This window comes from Cryptomeria japonica, chromosome 10, assembly GCF_030272615.1.
Source record: "Cryptomeria japonica chromosome 10, Sugi_1.0, whole genome shotgun sequence".
Classification (NCBI taxonomy): domain Eukaryota; kingdom Viridiplantae; phylum Streptophyta; class Pinopsida; order Cupressales; family Cupressaceae; genus Cryptomeria; species Cryptomeria japonica.
The window spans coordinates 564,946,358-564,972,371 of NC_081414.1; the positions used below are offsets into that span (position 1 = coordinate 564,946,358).

The 26,014-nt window shown below is 36.6% G+C and overlaps 1 protein-coding gene across 1 annotated transcript in view; it reads left to right on the top strand.

Moving 5' to 3' along the window:
• Nucleotides 1-26,014, top strand: part of LOC131060728 (phenylacetaldehyde reductase) — a 184,677-nt gene that overhangs the window by 57,755 nt on the left and 100,908 nt on the right. The gene's annotated exons all lie outside the window — the stretch shown is intronic.

A 26,014-nucleotide genomic window follows, 5' to 3' on the forward strand; every position in this document is an offset into this window, starting at 1 on the left:
ATATTGCACATAAAATTGTGGACATGTTGGAAACAAAAATAATGCTGATGGGAGAGGGAAGAGAACTTATTTGTAGCCTTAAAGGACACTGACATCTTTCAGAAGGATTTCCTACCTAGATTGCAACAAAGCATATAACATGTGAAATAGATTTGTTTTGTTACATTGGATGATAGTAGGTCTTACAATGCTAAAAAGTAATAAGCTTGAGTTTGGGCCATTTGGGTTTTGGTTCATTAAGTGTGTTTTTTGTTAGATAGGAAGGCAAAGGAAACTTTAAATTACATGTCCAATTTGCATAAAGGTTCAGAAAGGGAAAGCCACTATAAAAACTTGAAAGATCCCCAATCCAATTTTCACCCAATCTGATCCAAATTAGGAGGTTTTGTGCAATGTTTATTTGCTGATAAGTCTTTGGCCAGCGTATGTTTGGATGGGGTTTGACTGGTTTTTGTTTTTGTTTTGATTGGTTTTGAAGTTTAAGCAAGATTCTTGAATATTACATAAAAGAGATTGCTGATTTAACATAACAAAATGCATAACACATAAGGAACATAATCAAGAACTTTCATTTTTGCTTAAAAGAGCAATGAACATACCATTAACATGTGCTCGTAAATCTGATGTAAAATTCCAACCGATAAAAATTTAGAAATCAGCTCCAAATAATGGTAAAACCCTAAATAGACTCTAGGGTTTGAAATCTTTCATCCCAAAATGTAGCGGCTGACTAAAATAGAGCTGGAAATAGATAGTAATGACCTCTAAAAGGTCTACCCTGCAACTAATTGTAGAAAATCTGCCCTCAAACTGATAGATCTGCTCATAAATCCCCAAAGAAGGCTGCCATATGCACATCGAAGCTGTATTTTGATGGAAACTGATACCTGGAGAGATGGGTTTTCATCCAAATCCCTCAAATCTTCCAAAAGTTGGCATTCCTAGAAGCCCAAAGCTATTGAAACACTCATGCAAGCTGCTGATTTGAAAATGGAGAGGTAAGAATGAATGAATGTTATGAAAGTTGCTTTTTATATCTCTCCAAGAAGTTCGATCCATGAGAGGGTTCACTTTAGACCTTAAAAACTTAAAATTGAACTTGAGGGTCTATTTTCTCCTTGACAAAATGGCCCCTTTTTAAAAAACAACTTGAGTTACTATGTAGGGGGTCACTTTTCACTATTCAACCTTATGTTTTTCAGTTACTATTCACTTTTCACTATTCACATAAGGCCAACATTAGAATTTCAATTTTAACCATAGAAATAACTTCCAAAAACCAATTGGAAGACCTGCGAAGCTCCCAAACTGGATCCCACAACCCCGGGTTGGGTCCCATACCACCTTGCTGATCTACGGGACCCCAATAGTAGGCCAATCTCCACCAAAAAAAATCTGAGAGGACTTAGGAGGGGACATTACAAAACCTATAGTAAACTCACATTCACAAAGGTGAAAGCAATTATAAAAAAAATCTCTAGGTTGTAAGATTGCTATGTTTTGGAAGAGAAGCTTTTGTACATGGGAAAGAAACACTTGTTTAACTATCCTGTATTTGTCTTGATTTGGCATTTGGAAAGTATTTTTTAATTTTATGTACTATTCATCAATTTTTTTATTCTGTTATAACTATATTTTATCTGTAGTGATAGAAAAAGACTCTAGTTCTTATTTTTATCTAGTATTCATTGGCTTCTTTTGAGAGTTACTATTAAAGTTGTAGAATACAACCTCACAGAACCTAGTGAACACCTGTCACAACAATGGAAGATTCACAAAACACAAAGATTGCTTTGAAAACCTAGAGCAAAAGAATGCAATAATGATAATCAGATAATGAATTACAAAAGGGATCAATCCTTATAAAAGGAGATCAAACCTAAAAGCAATTAATAATTAATAATAGATTAATTATTAATATTCCTAAGTTGAGCTTCCTAAATTTAGCTTAAGTGAAATAGAGAAAAGGTGACTTAATTATTAAATCAATATGATTTAATTAATTAAGTAAACTAATACCTTTTACTCTAACACCCCCCCTTAAGATGAAGTTATGGAGAAGCTAAAAAACTAAGGACTAGATGCTAGAAAGCTAAAAATGGGTGTCGGCAACAAGGCCTGATGAGGTACCCAAGTACAAATGAAATCTCTGTGAAGTGGAGAAAAGGATAAAACCCTGTGGGAACAAAACTCCTCTCCAAGAAGAGATGAAAGCTCAAATGAAGGACTAAGAAGCCTCCAAACAAGAATGTTCCAAAAGATAGGAATAAAAGACGAGCATGAAGAATCACTGAAGCATGAAGAAGCTGCAAACTCTGTCGTAGAAAGACTGCTATGATGCTGAAATAAGAACCTCCTTTGAAACAAAAGATGATCATGATTAAGAATACATGAATCTGTATGAGTGCCCTTAATGACACTACTCGAATCCAAATCAGATGACAAACATAGGCAAAACATCTGTAACCCAAAGATACAGATGGCACAAGTATCGATAGTTTGAAGAACTAATCAAATGAAAAAATGGAAGGTCGCCTCTAGAAATAGGAATGCAAGAGTGTCCATATGGTAAGTATTCCATCGCACCGAAATGCATGGGTAACTAGCCGCTGCATCCGCCTAGTACATAGGAACAAATACTGAATACATAGTTCACTCCAACGCGAAACCAAGGAAGCATTAGCACCAACAGTAGAAACCTCCCCATAATGCTGACAAGGGAGAGGTATGACAGGTACACTGAATCTGAAAGCCATAATGTAGTGCATGAAGAAGAACCAAGAACATCTGACCGTGCAGACATGAAAGTACAAGCAAATACAAAGGGTGTGCAAACCAAGGCACACCTGCATGAGAAAGGTATGAAGGCAAACAAAGGCAAACATCAAAACCCCATGGCACTTTATATCATAGTACGAGTACAATAAGGCACAAAACTGATGTGCAAGATCCCGTAATATATGTGCAATACAGAGGCACTTTATCTCAGTGCATTTTCAAAATCATAAGTGCTTACAATGAAAGCTTAAAATGCCAAAAAAAACATAAGATTGGAAATACATGAAGAACAGCCAAAAACAAGTCATCCCACGCAAACGAGAAGTTTCCACGGTCTCATATGTCCAACTAATTCACCAGAGTGTGAAAACAAAAAAAACTGAATAAAATGTACTTGGAGTAAAATCTAGAAAAAGTGCATGGATGGCTGTGAAGAGCTTTGAAACAACGTCCCAACGCCGCTAGAATCACAAAAAACGGAGAAACTGGTGAAAAGTTATGAGTTTGGGACTAAAAACAACACCTCTGACTTCAAATGGCTGTAGAATGTACCAACAGCAAAAACAGGTGATGAAACCTGCATATTTGGAAAGTAGACGAAACCATCTTTCTGACGATATCTCGTTTGTCAAAAAACGATATCGTATGCCCAAGTTATGGCCAAAAGACAAAAACCCCTCTTTTAGGGTACAAAGAGGGTCAAAAGATGGCCATGTAGCAATTGTCCATACGAATTTCCGTGCCTCATAAAGCATGCCAATAAAAATTTCTGACCTCCGATTTTGACGATTTGTTAGGCGATTTAGGGGTTTTTGGGCCTTCTGAGCGTGATGGGGACCTTCGTTTTGTGCCAAAGTGCCCATATTTTTCAGCTACCCCCAGGTTTTGCTTTGATTTGTGTGCCCGCAGCTAAATTGACCCGTACAAGCAAAAAAAATTGCCTCAGAGGTCTCTAAAGCCCAAATTGGTCAAATTATATATGAAAATTTATGGAATCAGCTTCCTGAATCCAACCGTGAGGTCCTTTTTTGCGCAAATTGCTCCAAAAAATAGGTGCCCCTCCTGGATCAGAAAAAAAACTAAATCTTCAAACCGTCACAGATCTAACCCTGTGAATAAAAAATTGACAAACAAGAGGTCAATCTTGATTATTTTGCACGTGCCGGAGTCAATGGTGGGGTCCAAATCAACCCAAATTGCATAGAAGACCCGCTATAGGTAGAATCTCCCAATCAAACGAACAAGAAAGCCTCAGGTTTGAAGCTCTGATACCATGTTAAAGTTGTAGAATACAACCTCGCTGAACCTAGTGAACACCTGTATGCAAATAACTTGTCACAACAATGGAAGATTCACAAAACACAAAGATTGCTTTGGAAATCTAGAGCAAAAGAATGCAATAATGATAATCAGATAATGAATTACAAAAGGGATCAATCCTTATAAAAGGAGATCAAACCTAAAAGGGAAAACCCTAAAAGCAATTAATAATTAATAATAAATTAAATAAATAAATTATTAATATCCCTAAGTTTAGCTTCCTAAATTTAGCTTAAGTGAAATAGAGAAAAGGTGACTTAATTATTAAATCTATATGATTTAATTAATTAAGTAAACTAATACCCTTTTACTCTAACAGTTATTGTGTTCTATTCTTCTGAAGGTTCAGTTTTAGTTTCTCCCTTTGACAATTTCACATTTCTAATAGTTTTAGATATCTATTACTTTCAGCTTTTGAAAATTTGTTCATACTCAGCATTATCTGTTTATTTCTAGCAGTTTCATCTTTAGTATCAGGCTTCAGCAATGGTAAAAGCCACTATATTAGCTGTGTGGGGCAACACAATAATGGATGACTTATCTATATATCACATAGATGATGATTTGAGGTCTGAAATTGCCTTATCATTAGAGAAAGCCATTAAAAATCTCATTAGAATAAATGAAGGAGACTGTCTGTAATAAGAACTAAGCTGTTTGTTTATTGACTGTGCAAAGAGGAAGAGTATAGGAGATCTCAAGACTCGTGGAAAGAGTTTAACTGGCATAATCTAAAATCAATATGCTGGAAAATTTGGCAGGTAGTGTAATTAAAAAAATCAGATAATCTGCAATGTCCCTCAAATGATACCTCCCAAATTTTTGCTGAGTGAAATTTTTATATCAAGACACACGATTAGCTTTCACATCTGAACCTCATCCATAAGAATCCAAGGAATTCCAACTTCCTTCCATGAAGTGATATTTCAAATTTTCAACATCCTTAGCATATATCCGCATTTGATGTGTTACAAGTGCAATAATTTTGAGCATATTGCAAGATATTGTAGAAGTAATTTTGTGAAGAATTCTAAACCAGATAGAAAGGAAAACACTTCTGCTGATCAGAAGAATAAATTTGAGGTGTTAAAAAGAAAGAAAGAGGAATAGAATCCTGAAATTCAATTATCACTAATACTGCATTTCACGATCAATCTGAGATGTGTGATGGATCCAAAGATAAAGGTTACATTGCTGCATTTGGTATGGAAAAATGTATAATCATAGAGAGAAGTTCCGGTGAGCTTGTTGAGGTCAGTTTCAACTAGAGTTCTGTGACTCGCCATGACTCACCAAAACTCGGCGAGTCACGAGCCGAGTGACCCTTGGCGAGTCCTGGGTGGCTCGGATCCGGACTCAGCGAGTCATGGCCGAGTCATGGATTAGACGCCTTTGTAGGAAGGACCCAGGCTCCTTTGAGCCATAGACTTGTAGTTGTTTTACTTTTGATATATGTGTGGAATTGGAACATTTGAATTTTGATGTCATGGATTTCATATTCCATGAGTTATGTAATATTTTTACATTTGACACTATTTATATATCTATGGTTATTGGTTGCTATATCCTTTAGCTACAATTTGCGTTTATAATAATGTGATCGATGTATACTTGTGTATGTGATCAAATTAACTTCTATTTGATGATGTTATTGTGTATTTAAGGCTTGTTTAATAAAGGGTGCATGAAACAAGTTTTAAATCCTTAAAAATCGCTAAATTTCTTGGGTTTTTCACTTTGCCGAGTCCTGCCGAGTCCTGGCCGATCCGAGTCCCGAGTCCTGAGTCGAGTCACCCTTGCTGAGTTTGCACTGAGTCCGAGTCCCGTTTCTATGGTTTTAACACAAAAATTGATGATTTTATTGAGACGAAGGAAATAGAATGCCTCTTGTGAAAAGAGATGAAAGTTGGCCTTGGTATAAAAAGGAAGAATATGACAATACTTTTGAGTTCTTTAGACAGAGGATGAGAGGGAGCACTCTCTCCTATTTGATGTTCTAGAAGAAGTATAGGTTGAGGGGGAGTGTTGACTCCCTTATGCAAGAAGGCTTGGTGATCTTGTGGTGAAGAATAGTTTGAATCAGAAGAGTCAAAGTAGCCATTTGCCATTGATGTCAAAGGGGGAGAGAGAAATGCAACATGCTTGGATGACAAAATTTGTTCAAGGAGTCTTATTCTTAGGGGAGCATTTTGTTTGTTAGTTTACCATCAATGACAAAGAGGAAGATTGTTGGAAAAAGGTTGTCGTTGATGTCAAAGGTTCAAGTTAGTTTTGTCAAGGTATTGGGAAGAGTACGATTACTGCCGTGTTTGTGTTTGTGCATTTGAGTTTTGGTAGAATCTGGAAAGTTAGTGACATGCTATGTTGATTATATCTGTTGCAGAAGCTTGTTGTGTCTTCTTTTATCTATTATTGTTGTTTGAGGTGATCCGGAAATGGTTTGCGGAATATTTTGAGGTCTGTCTCTCAAACCTAGTGTTTACACTGGCAATTTGTTATGCTTTGCATTCTAGTGCACTTGAGAGTTATGACCTTCCGTTTGGAAGGAGAGTATGTCTACACGTTGTGTTAGTTTCCAGAGTTTTCGGAGTTGAGATTTTGTAGACATAAAGATAGAAGTTACAGAGTGGTCATTGTGTGAGTTGGTCGATCGGGTTGATGTTTCGGTTTGATGCGCAAGAGGATTGTAACTTGTGCTCACCAGAGATAGCATGTGGATGACCATTGGGACTCGATTAAGCTACATTAGGTAATGTATAGTGTGATCTTTCTTCTAGAGTACTGTGTAGGCTTTTGGACCTGGCCTATTACACGTTTGGTGATGGTTTATGCTCATGGCTGACTTGCAGATGCATTAATCTTTTCTTAGGACAACATATGATTGTAATTGTTATTGTAACACATATATAGTTAATCTAGGTTCATTCCTAGTGTGCAAGTGTAAATGTAATTATCCGATGTGTCATAGTTGATGTGAAGTTGGAGCAATGCAAGGTGATTTGCATCTCATTCATTTTGTGGTTTTATCAAAAGATCATATGCACTATGTGAGGTAGTTCTAATGTTGTTTAGATTGGAAAGAAGCTGAATATTCAGCCTTGAAGGTCCACAAATCATATCTTTTGTATATTGGGAGATTGGTGTCTCACATATTGAGTTGGTGCTTAGAGCTTAGCGTAGGGGATTGGTGTCTTGTGTAGGTTGATGCCTGCAAATGTGATTGGAGGCTAGTGTCTTTGGTAGGTTGGTACCTACTTCATATTGTAAGTGATCTATTATTTTGTGAGGCTGGATTTGGGTAGTAGATCCAAGCAGCTATTCTCATCATCGTTTTTTCTTTTTGGGTTTCCACATATATTTGGTGTTTTCTTGTGTGGTTGTGTGTTTATGTATATCATTTGAATTATTGTTTTAATTGTCTTGTATCTTGGTTAAACAAGAAACAAGCATTAGTTTCGCCATCCACAACAAAGGTAGAATATATTGTTGTAGCAACTTGTTGTACACAGGTTCTATGGATGAAACAAACATTGAAATATATCAATGTTGAGTATGAGAATCCCATTCCCATACTTTGTGATAATACAAGTGCCATTAACATATCAAAGAATCCAGTTATGCACTCAAGGACAATGCATATTCCGGTTAAGTATCATTTCTTGAGGGAGCAAGTACTTGAGAAACAAGTTAAGTTGGAGTATGTTGCTACAAAGGAGTAGATTGTCGACATCTTCACAAAACCTCTTCTAAAAGAAACTTTTGAGTACCTAAGAGACAAATTGAGAGTGAGGTCACTATCATTCATTCACTAAGTTCTTTAGGTGCAGCAAGTGTTTAGGGGGAGCTATTCATTATCTTATTCAATTAGCCTCGGATACCCTTTGTCGTTGATGTCAAAGGGGGAGAAGTTGAGTAAGGGGGAGCATTACAATCAGGTGGAGCGTTACAGTCAGCCAGTTGTTTTTGCAAGTTTATTTTTTTTCAGGGTTGCCATCAATGATAAAGGTGGCGATTGTTGGATTATTGTCATTGATGTCAAGGACTAATCAGTGGCATTTTGGAGTAGAGTTACAAGATTTATTTGAGCAGACCTTTTGAGTTTGAATAAGTAGAGAAAACTTATAATAAAGTAGAGATGTTATAAATAAATAAGGAGCAACATATTTTATAGCATCAAAACAAATATTAATGCTGACTGACCTAATCAAATTTAGGTACTTTTTAAATTAAATAAAAACATGTTATGTCCTGGCTGACCTCCTTTGGGATAAGTGCCCACCTTGGTGGAAGAAAATTAAGCAATAAAAATAATTCTCAATTGCTGGCCAACCTAGTGATGTTGAGCGCCCAAATTGGAGGGAGTTTTAAATATTTCCTCTGCCTTGGCTGACCTCATGAATTGTGGTGCCATCTTTGGGAAAGATAAAATTAAATAAATGTTTATTACTTAAGGCTGGCCAATCTGTTTTAGAGAGGTGTTATCGTTGGTGACAGGGCATATTGGAGGTGTAAAGTAGAGGATTGTTGAGGATCATTTAACCTCCAATTCAATTGCAATATCTTTCTGATCTAGAGCAGACTTACTGGTGTATGAAGGGCAGAAAAAAAGTTTTATTGCAGAAATTATTTGTCAAATATTTGAGCAGATTTATGGGACTCATTTGATTCCACATTGTGAAGTAATATTGGAGTGAACTCATGCTAGATCTGTAAGGGAAGATCATTGAAGCTCATAGTGAAGGTTCATGTGCAGTTAGTGCAGATCTTTGAGCATATTTTGAATATCATATTGCAAACCTGAGTGGAGATTTGTGAGCAGAAGTTCAAGGCAGATTTGTGTGAAGGAGTGGGCAGTTTTGTTGAAAACCTTGAAGGGATCTAGGGCAGATCCAACACTACTATTACTTTGCATTACAGAGGTTGGTGCTTTCTACTTTGTGAGATTAGGAGATTGGAGCGTCTCACTCAAAGAGATTGGTGTCTCTTGCTGAGTTGGTGCTCAACTGTGGGGATTGTTGTCTCCAGTGGGGTTGGTGCCTACGAAATTTGTAAGAAGTTCTCAATACAAAAGCAATATTTTTATGGTTTTCTACCACAAGGGTTTCCATGTATTGTGTGTTCATTTGTGTTCTTACTAGCTAGATCTTACATGTGTGGTCAATTAAGCTTATTAAAGTATTGATATTGCATCTAATCAAGTTTTGAGAAGTAAAATTTTGTTATTATACTGATTCATGGCCCCACCCCAACTCCCAAGTATAATCAAGTGCTTTTCATATTTGTGGTGGAATTGTGATGGAAGGAATAAATATTAGCTGACCATGCAAATGATGAGATGACCATCACTATTTTTCAAGAACTAGATTGTAATGTCTCCTTCTCCGCAGTGATTAGTTTAGTGGTCCATTGGCCTATTCCAGAGACCCGTAGGCTATTTGGAAAGGAGAATTAGGGTTTCCAACTTTTGTGGAGTTCTGTTCGATCTTTTTAGGGTTTACCAGGAGGGAATTCTTTAGTTCTGTCTATGGTTTCCTTCTGGGTTTTTCATGAGCTCCAGGGTGGCATAACATGCATTTGATTCTTTGGTGAAGTGAGAACTTACTATTTTTAGTAAGTTGGGGTTTGGCTGTTTGGATGATGTTGTCTTACTGAGCTTTCCAAGCTCTTTCTCTGGGTGTGAAGATCATGTTTTTTGGAGGAGTATTCCATGACTTACTATTTTTAGTAAGTGGCAGTATTGAGCAATTCTATTTTTAGTAGTTTGGACAGGGTACTGTTCCTGTAGCAGTTCAGTGGTCTTCATTGCTCAGCTTCATCTTGGATTTTGTTGATAATCAGTATTGGAGTCATAAGTGATTTAATTAAATATTATTTCCTTATCCTAAGGTTTAATATTTAATTATTTTATTACTGATTAATGATATATTGGGCGACTTAGGAAAAGACATATTTATATCTAATATCAATGTTATATTTCCCTAAGTTAGGCGTTGAAATTTGGAGAATGTATTAAGTTATTGTTGAAGACTTAGGCAAGTTCGAACTTGTTTAATTATTGGTTAAAATGCAACTTGGGTGCCCACCTTAGGAAATGGAACGAAATGTCATTTGGATGCCATATGTTAGTGAAATGGAATGAAATTTGGAGAGGTGAATTTGTGAGCATTTACATTTGAATTTTAGAGGGAAAAAAACTATAAATACAGGTGCTTGGCCTCCCGGATATCTTATGAAATTGCATTGTTATGCTGTCGGTTTGGCGATTGAAATCTGAGCTTCGAAGTGTGGCTTCCTAGCTAAGTCTCAGTTTCGTACTTGGGAGATAGTACCTAGCTGTGTTTCTTGTATTTCTAGTGTTGTTAGAGAGTGTTTTGCTGAGTGTGGAGTGTTTTGTGTGGATTTTGGAGTGTTTTCTTGCTGCTGGTCACGGAGTTGCTAAAACTTTATTTTGCTCATACCTCTTGACCAAGTGATTCTTTCGTTCTGGGTATTGGCTCTATCAAAACGTGGCATGGAGGCGATATAGTCTGCAATTTTATAGCCATTGATTTGGAGAATTGGATTTTTAGTTGCAAATCGTACCTTTCAGCTGGGCCACACCATTCCAAAGGTGCATTGGGATGCGTGCTATTGTTTTGAGGCGATTGGATTGCAAGTTTTGTGTTCATGTTTCATCGTCTAGGTTATTACTTTCATTCGCATTTGATTTGGTGTGTTTCTGACTTCATTTGAGTGAGTTATGATCATTTTGGTGTTGCCGGTTGAGACTAGTCATGCTTGTTTGACTTCAGATTTTTGGTACAGCAGTAGTAGCATGATTTGAGTTAATTTGTTAGTTGTTTCTTGTTGTAATCTGCACTAGATATTATCTCTAATCTTATCTTTCTGAATTGTAAGGTTAAGTAGTAGTACTACTAACCATTTCTGGTGTTGCTTGCCCACTGCATAAGTGGAAGAGGTTGGCTTAGCCGCCTATTTGCTCTGTAATTCAGTTATGAAGTTCTGTCCTCCCACTGAGTAAGTGGTTGAGTGATTTTATGTTTGTAATGGTCCTCCCGCTGAATAAGCGGTCGAGTTGAGTTTGTGATGTGATTCAGTCCTCCCGTAGAAACTTTGCGGTTGAGTGATTTGTGTCTTGGTGAGTTGTTCGCTTGGCTGGTTTACCGCCAAGTTTCTTGCTTACCTGCTGGATAAGCGGAAGGGGCTGGCTTGCCGCCCATTATTGTATTCAGCTTTCAGTTGGTTTATGGTGCTAACGATCCCCGGAACATCGCATGCTCTAACTCTCCCAGATTGGGCTCTTGGTGATCAAAAAGTGGAGGGTTACTTTCAGTAGTATTGAGATTATATTTTCTAACCTTAACGGGTTATGGTGTTTGTTTGTAATCCTTATTGCTTTAAAACAAAAAAAATTATCTGGGATATTACATAGATAGATCGAAAGAACAAGTACACTTTTTTTGGCAATTTCATATTTTACAAAAAATGACATGTCTTATACCCGATTCAAAATTTAAAAGGAAGGTCCTAGAAGAATGCCATTTAAAAGATATTGAAATACAATGTTTGACAATTTGATGATAAAATGATCTAATGATTTGACAAGTATTTGTAGTATTAAATTTATGTTATTCATCAAGTTTAGGATACAAAATATAAAGTAAAATATCTGAGTTACCGGGTTCGGCCCCCTAGACCCCTGGTACTGGTCCGGTCCGGTCCTGGCTCGGGGTTCGGGTTTGGTTCGCCTGTGGTTCAGACAGGGTTCGTGATTCACAGGCCTGGTCCAAACTAGGGCGAACTCAAGAGGACCTAGGTCGAACCCAAGAGGACCCAGGTCGAACCCAAAGGTCTGATAGCCCAAAAATGGATTTTTTTTTTTTGCAAAATTTCATTTTTTAAAATTCCACCACATAAAAAATTAAAATGACCCTAAAAGTGAGTTTTAAAACATTAACTTGGCTCAGTTCACACAAGCAACATGACTACAAGCAAGGGGAAATGAAGATGTGGGATATGGAGCCAAAACATACTGATTTGGATGATTTCACTTCTCAGCTTGTTGCATTTGATGACTCAGATAGCGAGCAAACTTAAAGTGCAAGTGCAAGTGTAAATGGCATTGGCATTGATTCATCTAATGTCAATGTCAATGTCAATGATGAGGAGGCGAAGAATGAGGATGATGAATTAGAGAATCCATTTGATGATCAAACTTTAAACTGTTGAAAGTTGAAACAATGATACTTGAATATTTTATTATTTTGATATTAAACTTGATGTATATGATGCTGTTATGGTATGATCATGATGCTATGATTACAAGTTTATGTTGGTTTTGTTGTTTATATGATGCTATGTGACATGCTAATCTTAATTCATCCTTATAGGCTGCATATATATATATATAATTTACATGTTTTTGTACTAACGAAGCCAAACGAACCCAAACCCCTTTTCGAAATTTTGCCGTACCGGTTCTTCGAACCCGAACTGGTGCCCAAACCCGAACCGGCAACCTAGTAAAATACTATAAAGTAACATAGACAAAATACAATGGTTAATATAACTTGTCCCATGCAAAAGTCATGGCATATTCTTCATCATTGGAGCTGATCAAATTGTCTAGCTTCTGTAATGGGACTGCAATAAACCTTATGAGTGCAACTTGAAATTTGGTAATCTACATGAGCTCCTAAAATTCTAAATCCCATCATGCTTCTCGACTCTCTTTGTACTAAATCATCTTGTGATCCATATGATGCAAGGCACTTTGTACAATCATAAGCTTCTTCGCTCTCTTAGAGTTTAGCTTGTTGCTCTTGATAGAATGGATCAAGATAAATGTAGAAAAATTCCTCTCAGCAAAGGAGGAACTACAAACTTGTGGCCTTGAATGACAGTTTATGTATCAAGTATGAGGCTCTATACTATGACCACCAACTTGATAGATTCTTTTGCACACTAAAGTCTGCTATCTATCTATTAGCATTTTATTTTGCATTTTTCAATGCAACACAAAATTCTTTAAATGTGAAATGCAACTTAACCTACTATAAACAATATATACGAACAATTCATAATCTTTACAATGTTTTTCTGGAGCTTTCATATTCATGTTGAAATTGCTTTAGATGTGAATATTTCTGGTTTAAATCTGATGAAGATATCAAATTTTTTGGAGGTTTTCTTAAGTGCAAAATTCCAGGTTTCCTGATCCAAATGGAGATGTCAATTTTCACTCCAAATTTCCAATCAGCCTTCCAAGTTCAAGTTCCCAAAACACTTCCCTAAAGCTTAGTTTCTAAGATCAAAATCCAAATGGTGTATAAGATGAAATTGTATTTGCATAGCAAAAGAGTAATCTCCCAATGGATTAGTAAAGAATCCAGGTTTTCTTAAGGTCAGTGAGTGCCTTAGTTTGCCTTTCCCAATCCATATATGTTCAAGAGAAAAGTTGAAATGAATATGATGATTGCTGCCGAAGTGAATGCTGTCTTAAGGTGTTGATGACAAATTCTAACCCTAGAAATCCTTAAGGTATTTAAGGGTAAAATAAGAACTAGTTGCCCTTGCAGATTAATGCCACTAGAATGAAGTTGGAAGATGAAGTGTCCAGAGAAAAGGTTGAGGATGTGATCAAAGTAAAGAGCAGTTAGTAGAAGAGTTGCAAGGAGAAGGATCATCTAGAGAGAAGCTAATGATTTGATGACCCCTAGATGTCATTTCTAGGCATGCTACATGGTTACCAAGAAGAAATGGGAAAGCGCAAGATCAAAATCCCAGAGTAGCTGAAAACTCCTTTGTCCCTCCCTGGGCACGCGTATCCCTGTATTCATTCCCGTTTGCGAAATGGATATGTATCCAATATATCCCAGGATACACGTCAAATATTGTACCCACATGTGCCCAAAAAACCTTGATTTCCAACCATGCTAGATACTATGTGATTTGATTTTTTAAAAATTTGACGTAAATCTTCCTAAATTTAATTTTAAAAAACTTCATTCATGCATTTTAAAAAAGAAAGTTGGTATAAACAAAACCTACACCAAATGAGAAAGACAAATGAAATGTTTTTCTATCTCATTGACCCATTTTTTGGGTTATCTTCCAACGCAACTCAATTATTTTTGCATATTGTAAAATGTTAAATCAGTTTATCATTATTTATGTAGCATTATGTGTCTATATTGCTTTTGAAGTAATGAAAATCTTCTTGAATAACTTAGAAAATTGTGTTAAATATATGTGTATGTGTTTTTTTATGAATGATGTATCCAGCCGTATCCATATTGGGGGTCTTAAAAAATGGCTGTATACGTATCCGATACTGTATCCGTATTTGTATTGTATCCGTGTCCATGCAACTTTGCAAAATTCTGAAGATGATGTCTTTCTAAAGAAGATTGAAAGTAACATGTTCACAGAAATGGCTTTATGACGTGCTCTGATAGAATATCCTGTAATATCTGGAAATATCAGTAGACATGTACCAATGAAGAACGTGCTATAGAGCTGGAGATAAAATATGGAGATTGAGGGCCACCATGACAATGCAAAAATCTAGAGAATGTCATTTCCAAAATTCTGGAAAACAGTGACTGATTACCAGAAGAATGTTATAGGAAACATACAGGAACAAAAAGGACACCTAGACATAAAATGGAAATGATTTATTGGAAAAAGAGAATTTATTGTAAGATAATAATATTTTGGCCAAATTAAAGTAATATTATAAAGCCATATATTATTATTTCTAAAAGTAGTTATTTCGTCTTATTCTCTAGCTGGCTATTTCATTCTTTTGTGACAAAAGCTCCTTTTGTCTTTTTCTATTCATTGGACGTGTAAAATTTTGTCCTATAGTGGGAGTAGTGAGGAGTGGTTAGAAAGTGGTTGAAATCATTAAATAAAAGCTGTTAGATCTTATAGAAGGCAAATCTAGGTCATTGAATGGATTTAATCTTGGCTGTTGATTCCAAATTAAATATCTATAATAGGCTAGTGCCTCTCTCATTGTAAAATGAAGTAATAAGTAGGATAGAGTAGAGTAGTTGTTGCTGAACAAGAATTGTTGTACCATCATTTAAAGCAATGAATAAAGCATTGAAGTTTGGTGTTTTATTGCTGCCTTCTTGTTTTCATGGTTCCTTTCTTCAATATTAGTTAAGTTCAGTGATTTTAATGGTAAAGTGTCATGATATTTGATGGATTTTTGGTTCATACTGTTTGTACTTTGCTTATTGTAAGTTGCAGAGTATGGTTAGTTTGAACCCATTATTGCTGTTAGTTCAATTCTGAATGTTTATCTAAGTTGTGCCAAAATTGGGTACTTGGATGTATGTTTACGGTCTAAAAATATTTTATTCCTTTTGAAGATTGCACTATTTCTATGGCACTGTGGGTTATCTGGTTAAGCGCAAATCAATTTATGAAATCTATCTATCTACAACATCAACCATTACTATTATTGTCCATAGGTGTTAGTTTGGTTTCTTTGAACCCTATCCTTTTTGATCTTTATTTTAACCAATCTAAGAAGAAAGCATCATTCGGATTGTCATCTCAGATGTTAGCCAGCTTGTTAGATGCGTAAGTCCCTTTGTGTTTACCAACAAAATCACATCATTCACTGAGTTATCCTAAGTACAGTGAAGACCTGACATTTAGAACTTTGAGGTTATCTCATTTTATTAGCTCAGATAGCATACGAGATTTCCTTATTCAAGAGAGGATAGGATATACTTGGTATATTTTATATTTTGCGTCGTTAGAAAGTGCAAACTTCCTCATGAACAAGTACAAAAACAATGTAAAAATCATATATGTATATATATTTATGCAATGTAGAAAGCATAAAATAAGATTAGAATATAACATGGCATCATATAAACAACAAAACCACCATAAAATTGTAATCATAGCATCATGATCATACCATTTGCTCTAGCTCTGATAGGATAGGTCTGGCTCTTAGGGGAGAGAGGAGAGAGTGAGATAGAGAGAGGTCGAGTGAAGGGATAGAGGAAGAGTTATGTCTAGAGTTTAGGGCAGATAAAGTGAGTGAGATGGACAAAGCAAGAGAATGTTGATAGGAGCTTGCTGACTACAAAAATTTGTTTGAAAATTTATAAGATCTTCTAAAACCTAGAATTTGCATTATATCTCCTAGAAATCTGAAACTACTCTCAAACATCTTGCCAATATATACATGAAATATAACTTAAAATATAAGAAAGGAAAAAGATATTGAAATGTGACTTCTATTTATGCATATATTCTAGGTGAGTTTGTGCAAGTCTTGTTTCTATGGTTTTAATAGTCACTTTTAGGGTTCCCATGGCATTGAAGTCAAACTGGGCGCCAAAAAAATGTTTAAAAATTGCAAATTTTTGATTGTTTTTGGCACCCAGGTGTCTGCGTTCGTCCAGGACAAACCAGACCCCAAAATGGTGCACCCTACTCAAACCCATAGAGGAACCAAACTTGGATCTGACATCCCAGGGGATGAACCCTACAACATGGACGCAAAGGATAAGGTTCACACATGATAATAAAATGACACTATGGCTCATTTTGTACTTGAATTTTAGTAGAATGCTATTGCTTAGATTTTATGGGTGATAAAGAAAATGTATTTTTGTAATTGAGAAGCAACAAAGTCATTAATATCTAGAGGACCATCGTCTAATGTTTAGGTGTAGTGATTGTATCATTATTACGATGATAACTCATTTTCAAGCCTAGTGGGTCATGATGCTTGTGTTATTGTGGCCATGATAATGTCGTTTGCTTAGATGATGTTGGGTGCATGTCCTAAGTAAGTTTTGATGGAAGAGATGCCCTTTATATTTAGCATCTAAGATAAAATTGTATCTGAATCTTGATAATCCTTCCACTTGATTCATTGAATAAATTGTGGAATGAGATTTGGTCAATTTACAAACAAAAAAGAACAACAAAGTCTTGAGTTCTTTTGGACAATGTGTCAATAACATATCATGTCGCAAATGAGCTACTTAGAGATTATGGAAGATAAAGAACATGTCAGAGAGAGTACAAATGGTTTTTGATAAGTTCAAACAGCTCATGAGTTCATGTCCAGTGTTGGCAACACCAGATTTCTCTTGGCCCTTTGAGTTGTAGTGTGATGCTTTAGGAGGAGTTGGAGCTATGTTAATGCAAGACAAGCATCCGATTGTTTTCGAAAGCAAAAAGTTGAGAGGAGCTGAAAAAACATATTCAATTTATGATAAAGAGATGCTTGCAATCATGCATGCCTTGGCCAAGTTTCGACAATATCTAGTTGGGAGTAAGTTTGTGGTGAAGACTGATCACAACAGTCTTAGGCACTTCATGCGTTAGAAGGGTTTGAACGACAAACTAAAAAAAAGGGTGAGTAAGCTCCAAGCTTACGATTTTGATATTGAGTATGTCAAGGGGAAGAACAACATTGTGGCTGATGCTTTGTCTAGAAGGACACATTTGAACTCATTGGTTGAGATCACTGCTGATTAGAAACAACAAATTATTGCAGAGTATGCCAAAACTCAGTTTGCTACCAGTTTAGTGGAGGGCACTTTTCATGATGAAAGGTATCAAATGGTTGATGATTTGATACACTATAAAGGTAGAATCTTCCTAATACTTGATTCTAAGTTCAAGAAGCAGATTCTTAAATCATTTTATGACATCCCCTTGGTTGGTCATCAAGGGTATTTCAAGACATATCGATAGATCCGAGAAAGATTTTCTTGGAAGGGATTCAATGATGAGGTCCTTCGCTACATTATAGAGTGTCTGATCTGCCAACAAAACAAGAATGAGCACACTTTTCTAGCTTTTTTTTTGCAGCCCCTACCTGTTCCCGATCAGAAATGGGAAATCATATCAATGGATTTCATTATTGGGTTGCCAAGAGTGCAAGGGAAAGATTGCATATAGGTTGTTGTGGACAGATTGACTAAGTTTGCACACTTCTTTGCCATTACCAGCTCATTTAAAGATTGTTTAGTGCTTGTAGCAAATCTTGTCAGTGGGCAAAGACTGAGGAAATATATAAACCTTTATATCATAGTTTACAAACTCGTGGACTCGCAACGGACTCACGAGTCTAGTGGCGCCACGAGTTGACTCGCCATGGACTCGCGAGGTGAGTCCTGGCGAGTCTTTTTGCGAGTCTTTCACTTGGACTTGTGAGTCTTTTGACTAGACTCGTGCAACCCAGAAAACACGTCAAAAAATTATCTAAATCTTTTTTTTTCAAGTCAATCTCATTCTCTTCATCAGAATATATACATGAAATGGTATATAACATTTAAGTATAAGTGGCATTTCAATATGTCTTTTTCCTTTCTTATACTTTAAGTTATATTTCATGTATATATTGGTAGGATGTTTGAGAGTGGTTTAAGATCTCTAGGAATTATAATGCAAATTCTAGGTTTTAGAAGACTTTTAAATTTTCAGACAGTCAAATTTCAGTAATCAGTAGGCTCCTATTAGCATTCTCTCGCCCTCTCTATCTCACTCACTTTATCTGCCCCAAATTTTAGACCTATCTATCTTCCTATCACTCTTCCTCTATCCCCTCTCTACCACTCTCTATCTCAGTCTCTCCTCTCTCCCCCAAGATCTAGACCTATCATTGTATGTAATTTTGTAAACATTTATAAACTTATGCTGCTATTATACATTTTAAAGTTTGAAACTGATTATGAATGATGAAATTTTAAATATTGAGTGTTTGGAGATCATATGATGGCTCTTATGTTCTCTAAATGCATTAATTTCTTTGTCTTTTTGTAAAACTATGGTTTTTTTTTTGCAGAGTCCTTGCCGAGTCTTTTGCGAGTCTTTCACGAGTTCGAGTCCGAGTCCAATTTTTTGGTTTGCCGAGTTCGTGGCGAGTTCGAGTTTTAAAACTTTGGTTTAGATTGCATGGTTTTCCAAAAACCATTTTGAGTGACAGGGACACCAAGCTCCTAAGAATCTTTTGGTAGGAGATCTTCAAATTGAGTGGCACAATACTCACTCCTAGCACAAGTTATCATCCTTAGATTGATGGACAAACTAAGGTTGTGAACAAGTGGTTAGAAGGTTATCTCAGAAATTATGTGTCAGGGCAGCAGAAGGCTTGGTGAGATGGCTTCATTTGGGAGAGTATTGCTACAACTCTTCCTATCACATGTTGATTAGGATGTCTCCTTTCATAGCCTTGTATGGGTATGAGGCACCTAGCTTTGCTGATTTGACTTTTGGAAATAGTAGAGCCCCTCAAGCAAGGGATATGTTGTAACAAAGTTGAGACATTCTGAGATCTTTGAAGGACAACGTTCAGCATGCACATAATCAGCAGAAGATGTATGCTGATCGACAATGAGTAGAGCACACTTTTGAGGTTGGAGATACGGTCTACTTGAGGCTCCAGACTTACCGACAGTCCACTCTCAATAAGAGTGGAGCAGAGAAGCTCAAGCCCTGTTTTTATGGACCATTCAAAGTCACCAGGAGGGTCGGGGAAGTGGCTTATGAGTTGGAGTTACCGGGAAATAGTAAGGTACACAACATTTTCCATGTGTCACACCTCATGAAGGCACTTGGGCACAATGTGGTAGCTTCACCAGATTTACCTCCTTTCAATGAGGAGGGACAATTGGTTTTGATTCTAGAGGCCATCATTGACTCCAGGGAACGCTCTTTGAGGAGGACTCTTAAAGAGTACTTGGTTAAATGGAAGAACCTATCGATTGAGGATGTGACTTGGGAGAATGATAAGATTTTACAACATCTAGCCTTGCGATTGCTTGGGGACAAGCAATCTTGGGGAGGGTGGACTGTAAGGTCCCCTTCTCAGCTCTAGATTGTTAGATGGATCTTTAGCCTATTTTGGAAACCCGTAGGCTAATTAGAGACTAAATTAGGGTTTCCATCTTCAGGGTGGATATTAGAGGGGTGCTTGCAAGAGTTTGGCAGTTTGCCTTCTGGGGTTTTTTGGGTTTCTCAAGAACTTCAAAGTGGTATGACATGCAAGATCATCAGAGAAGATTTATGGACTTACTATTTTTAGTAAGTGACAACGACTACTCAAAATATGCTCAAATGGTGTTTGGAGTCACTATTTTTACCAGTACTATTTTTAGCAGTATGATACAACACTTGGTTTCTATTTCTAGTAGTCCAGTGTAAGGGGTGGCTTATTCAATTATCTTGGAGTTCATTTCTGGAAGGTAATATTTGAAGTGATTTTATAATTCCAAGTTGCTTTTTTACCCCATGCCTAGGCTCAATGACTTTGAGTTGTACTTAAAAAATATTCTCATGTGGTCATCCAAGTTGGGAATTATTAATATTTTTTATTAAGTTATTTGTGCACATGAAAAGGGAAATAAAATTAAGTAAAATTTTTAATCCCACATGGCTTGGAGAAGAGTGTCGATCCCTTTGAGAGAGCTATAAAAGCAGGTTTGAGAGGCTCATTTGGAGTCTGTTAAATATTGAGATCACGAAGTGCTGCTGAAATGCTTTTAGAGTCTTAGCTTTGGAGTTGCGTACCTTCCTAGCTGATTGGAGCAGCTTCATTCAGAGGTTGCCATTGGATTCAACAAAGATGTTCTTGGTGTTTTAGTTGTAGAAACCCTCTTGCTGATTTCATGTTTTTACTCAGCTTGGTCAGAGGATTGAACTGATTTTTGTGGGTACAGATTCATTCTTCTCCTATGTCGTAGGTGTCCATTTGCTCCAATTTGTGTGATTTTTAAAGCTGATCGGCTCAACTTGCTGTTCATACCACTTTTTTGGGGCTGCATTGAGGTGTGTGCCATCTGTTGGGGTTGTTCTTTGGGGAGGCTTACTGTCCTTACTTGGCTGTCCAGCCTCTTTGCTTCATTTGCTTCCAGTTTGGGCTCACTCGGAGGTGATCGAGAGAGATACGAAAATAAGAGTGATTTTCTAGGTGGCTGTTCAGAAAAATCAGAATATTGCTCTCACAAATCAGAGTTGGTAAATGCTGTCCAAATTCTCTGTTTTCGTTATATTTAATTTGGCATTGAGTTTGGATTAGACATTCTATGGTTTTGCAATGATATTGTGATGATATCTTTGAGTTTTTCATAGTTAGCTTTGTATCAGCTGATTTAGTAGTACTAAACAGTTTGCTTGATTTCAGTTTTTGAAGCTAACTCTTTCCCACTGAATAAATGGAAGTGTCTGGTTATACTGCCAAGTTTTTGCTACAATAAGTTTCTAGTTTCTCATTTTGTATTCCCCACCAAAAAGGTGGAAGTTGCTGGTTACACCGCCAAGTTTTGCTTTCAATAAGGCTTCAGTTAATCTTTTGTAATTCCCACTGAATAAGTGGAAGTGGCTGGTCATGCCGCCAAAATGTAGTGCTCTTTCAATGTTTATCTTATCCTCCCACTGCACAAGTGGTCGAGATGGCTTATCTTTGCTTATTGCTAGCACTAATGGGTGCTAGTGTTGTGTTCAAAAACGAAAAAAACTAAGGGGGTTATCTCACTGTCACAGAGACATCTATTCAGAACACAGTTTATATTTTTATCCTTTAGGATGATACTCATTGCAATGCTTGTCTTTCTTGCATGTGATAAACAATGAATTTTTGCTATCATTTTTGAGATTGAATATGTTTTTGTGTTAACATATAAGTGAAGGAAATGGAAGTATCTATGATTACTAAAATGGTTAAGTGTTGGTTTGTAATATCCTTTTATGTCTTTACGGAATTTTTATAATTTCTTATATTAGCAATTTAGCATTCTGTCAAACAGTTGCTGTACAACAGAGGTTTTTTTGCAGACTTACATGTTGTCAAGGTGCAGGTTTAACAATGGGAGGTTGATTGAATGCAATTATGGTGCATGAACATAAATTACAATGAATCCTTACAATATTTAAAGTTTCAGATCAGATGACAGAGAAAATCTTCAATATATATATATATACACTCAGAAAATGCCTTCACTATATTCAGAATTCCAAATCCTGTCAGTACTTTCCACTTTTACATAGTCAACATAGAATGAAAGGTTGCTACAGAAATATAATGGGAAAATGGTCAATGCCTGACATGTACATGCAGATTACATCCCTGTGATAACACAGTCCTGAAAAATCATGTATTTCTAGCACTCCTAGTCTTCAATCTTCATTGCTGATGCCTTGCAAGCTCTGTAATATTCCATGCAATGCCTTAGTGAGAGTGCTGTAGCTTCAGCTTCAATGACTAACATGATGATAATGCTCTTTAGTATGAATAGCTAATTAGTCTCTGTACAAAGATTTCACACTCGCAACTATAAATTCTGAACAACATAGGATTGTGCAGGAATTTATTGACCACACTCAATAAGCTTGTTCAAGCAGCCAAATCCTGACAAATCTTCTTTCATGTATGCACAAGTTGACTTGACACCAGTGCATGTAAGAGACCTATTTCAGTATGATAGTCAGCCCAGCTCATTCTACTCAACAAGACCTCTTCATGCCAATTTGTGTTACAACTTCCTGTAGCAGGTTTCCTTTTTTCCAACCCAAATTGACCAGATTGTTTGAGAGTAATTAACTATCTATAATGGAGTCTATTTTCAAGTTTATGGAAGCCCCATGATTTCCAGCTGTAGCCATCAAATATGAAGGAAGAATACCACTGTTACCAGCTTTACATCAAAATGCCTCCTTTCAAATACAATCATGCCATTGGAAGGGATCCACAATCAGCAGAGAAGAGCCTTCAATATTTGTGTTTTGCCAGCCGTATGTTTTCTCATGCCAATGCATCTATGCCTCCAAGCACAATTTCTTTTATTCCCATGAAGCTTAGAAATACTATTATCAAGACTGGAAACTTATTATTTATCAAGTCCTTTCAAAGTCTTCAGTCTGAATATAAATCACCCAGCTTATTATGCCTCTTCAACATTAATGATTATTCTTCCTTAAGATTTGATCACTTAGCTCAAAAATTAAATCCTTATTCGCTCAGTTATTAATATTTCCCCCTTAATTGCTTGTGTCTCACTAATCACGAAGTCCACAATATCAATATTAATCTTCAAGAAAATGTAGAGATTGTGCAAGGATAATTCAATGTAGAACAAGCTCCATCATAAAAATATGTCTTAGCTGAATTGCATACCTTGATGCCAACCTCATCATGCACGAACAACACCTCCATCCTCTTTGTTGTTCCTATCCTTGGGGGACCGTCTGTCAAAGCTCTCAATACTATCTTCCTTCCATACATCATGAACTCTAACTCCATCTTCTGAAACTCTTGATTGTATCGGTCAAGTGAATGCAACCACTGCACTCCTAGAACAACATCGGTCTCACCAATCCCCACCACATAGAAGTCATCCGTAATTGTGTACTCATCCAACTGAATGCTCAATTGTGAGACCTTAGTGCAACTCATTTTGAATCCATCAGTCACCATGACCCTGAATCTTGGAAATTCCCCATCCTGCAACCCTTTCTTCACCACTAGGCCTTCATCAGTAAAATTACGAGTCTCCCCATTGTCAACCAAACAAGTAACATGCTGTCCCATTAGTACTCCTCTCACTCGAAAAGGATGGTACTTAGGAACTCTTGATAGAAAAGGAATAGTACCATGTGCCATGCCACTTGTGGTAGCATCATCATGCTCCTCATTTTGACTTCCCGAACTAGTGTCTGCTGCATCATCATCATTGTCGAAAGTGACCTTAATGTAGTGTGCTTTGCCTTCTCCAAGGCGCCCGTGACTGGGCTCCCATGGTTCCTTGCAAGTGAAACACAACTTCTTTCACAATTCATTCCTCCACTCGAAGTCCAACTTAGGTGATGTAGGCTTAGGTTGATCAAAAACTCTCACATCTAATTTAGCATCTGGTTTATTATTTTGGAAGTTTTTTTGTGGCTGATGTGTAGAATGTGTCGTCTCAAGATCAAGTGCCATTTGGATAGCATCATCAAGTTTACTAGGCTTGAAAGCCCTCACCAAACCTCACAAATTATTATCCAAACCTTCTACAATCAACATTATTATCTTCTTTGACATGTCAGGAACCAATTACGACAACCTTCTGAAACTCTATAATGTAGCTATCAACATCACCATTTTGCTTAATCAATGCCAACTCATGGATATACAACTCTACATACTATCAAATGTTGCAGTCAATTTGTTGCTGAACTCATCATTGTTGGTTGAAAATTTTGTACAAGTGGGAAGGCGTGCAAAATTATGGTAACTTTCAGCCACAGCGTGTGAGTTAAAAAACTCTCCTAATTCTAAGGGAAGGCTCCTCCTTTCCTACTTCTTCTAACTATTACAAATTAACTATAACCTATGAATACTAATTTAACTTGGGTGGGACAACATCCTTTTCTCTCTTTCAAAAACTACAACTTAGAGTGACAAATTCAGAAACTTTCAGGAAACTTCAACAATTACAAAAATGCTTAGGAAGTGAAGTTTCCATAAAAGCACAAAGTTTTCCGTCTCTTCCCCTGGACGGGAAAATAGAAAAAGAAGCCCAAAGTCCTCAACTCTTCTACTGTCCTATCAACCTTCTAAAATGATTATTATGGTAACAGCGTACAACATACAACAACTCAAAGTCTGTCAATACATTGCACTTCTAAACCACTATGAACATGAACAATTACAAGCACAAAGTCTTGTAGCTTCTTCTTATCATGAACACTTAACTATGCTAATTTAACTCTCAATATTTGTAGCACAAAGTCTGCAAGAAATCAGATTAGAGCTCTTTCCAACAACCTTACTAGAATCTCAAGTATATGCAGAAAAATATGTCACTGTGACATAAGAACACAATGAATATATGAACAAAGTATCAACACAAAGTCTGAAAACTCAAATGTTCTCCTTATATTGCTTGAGAGTCAAATTTACAAGTATAAAACACAAAGTTTCTATCGCTGTAAATTTCTGCAAAGTTTTTCTTGCTTGCTAAAATGATTCATATTACATAGAGCACCCTCCAATATATAGGAGAGGGGCTAAGAGCAAAAAGTGGGAGAAGTCCAACTAACTAAGACTTATTCCACAACTAACCATGACTTATTCCAAATTATAGTCCTACCGTCTTTCGACTTGTAATTTGTTTACATGTGATTACAAGTTACAATAATACAAGTAATGTGACTTCTTGCAATTACAATTTTTGACATTACATGTAATTTGTCAAAGGAAAATTACATCCTACAACAAAACAAAAACACGATTCAAGTGTCTGGAGACACTTCTTGTCTCTTCCTATTTTTGGCTATGAAAACTTGGAATTTGTGAATTGATACTTGTGATTCATCAGGAACTGGACTTGCTGCATTTCTTGCAACGGCAACAGTTTTGATGATACATCATAACATCTTATTGCTGCTATTGTATGTTCCTCAAGACCAGTTTGCATCTTATCAAGAAAGATTTGGTAATTTACAAATTTATTGATTGAAGCCACTGTAAACTGTTTAGATTCAAGCTCTTGATGAAACCTTGACACCAACTCAAAGAGTATCACAACTTCAGGAAGCAACTCTTCATCTTGACTTACCACCTTGCAAGACATTTTCTGAAAACTAAATAATATCCTACTTCATTTCAGTACTCATTTCTAGAGCAGTTCCCACATCTTTAATCAACTCCGTGACAACCAATGACTTGTTGTCCATGAGCTCTTCAAATTCAATGTATCTTTTCACAGGATCTCTAATTTCACCTAATCCAACTCATGCTTCAAATCCTTTTCCATAGATTCCAGACCTTGCTTAAAAGCTTCAGAAGTCTGGTTTAGCTTCAACTTTGCTATTCTCACATTGACCAGCACTTGTAGAGCTTTCTTTACCACTTGAGTACTTTGATCTGCCAGTTGATCTACCCAAGAAC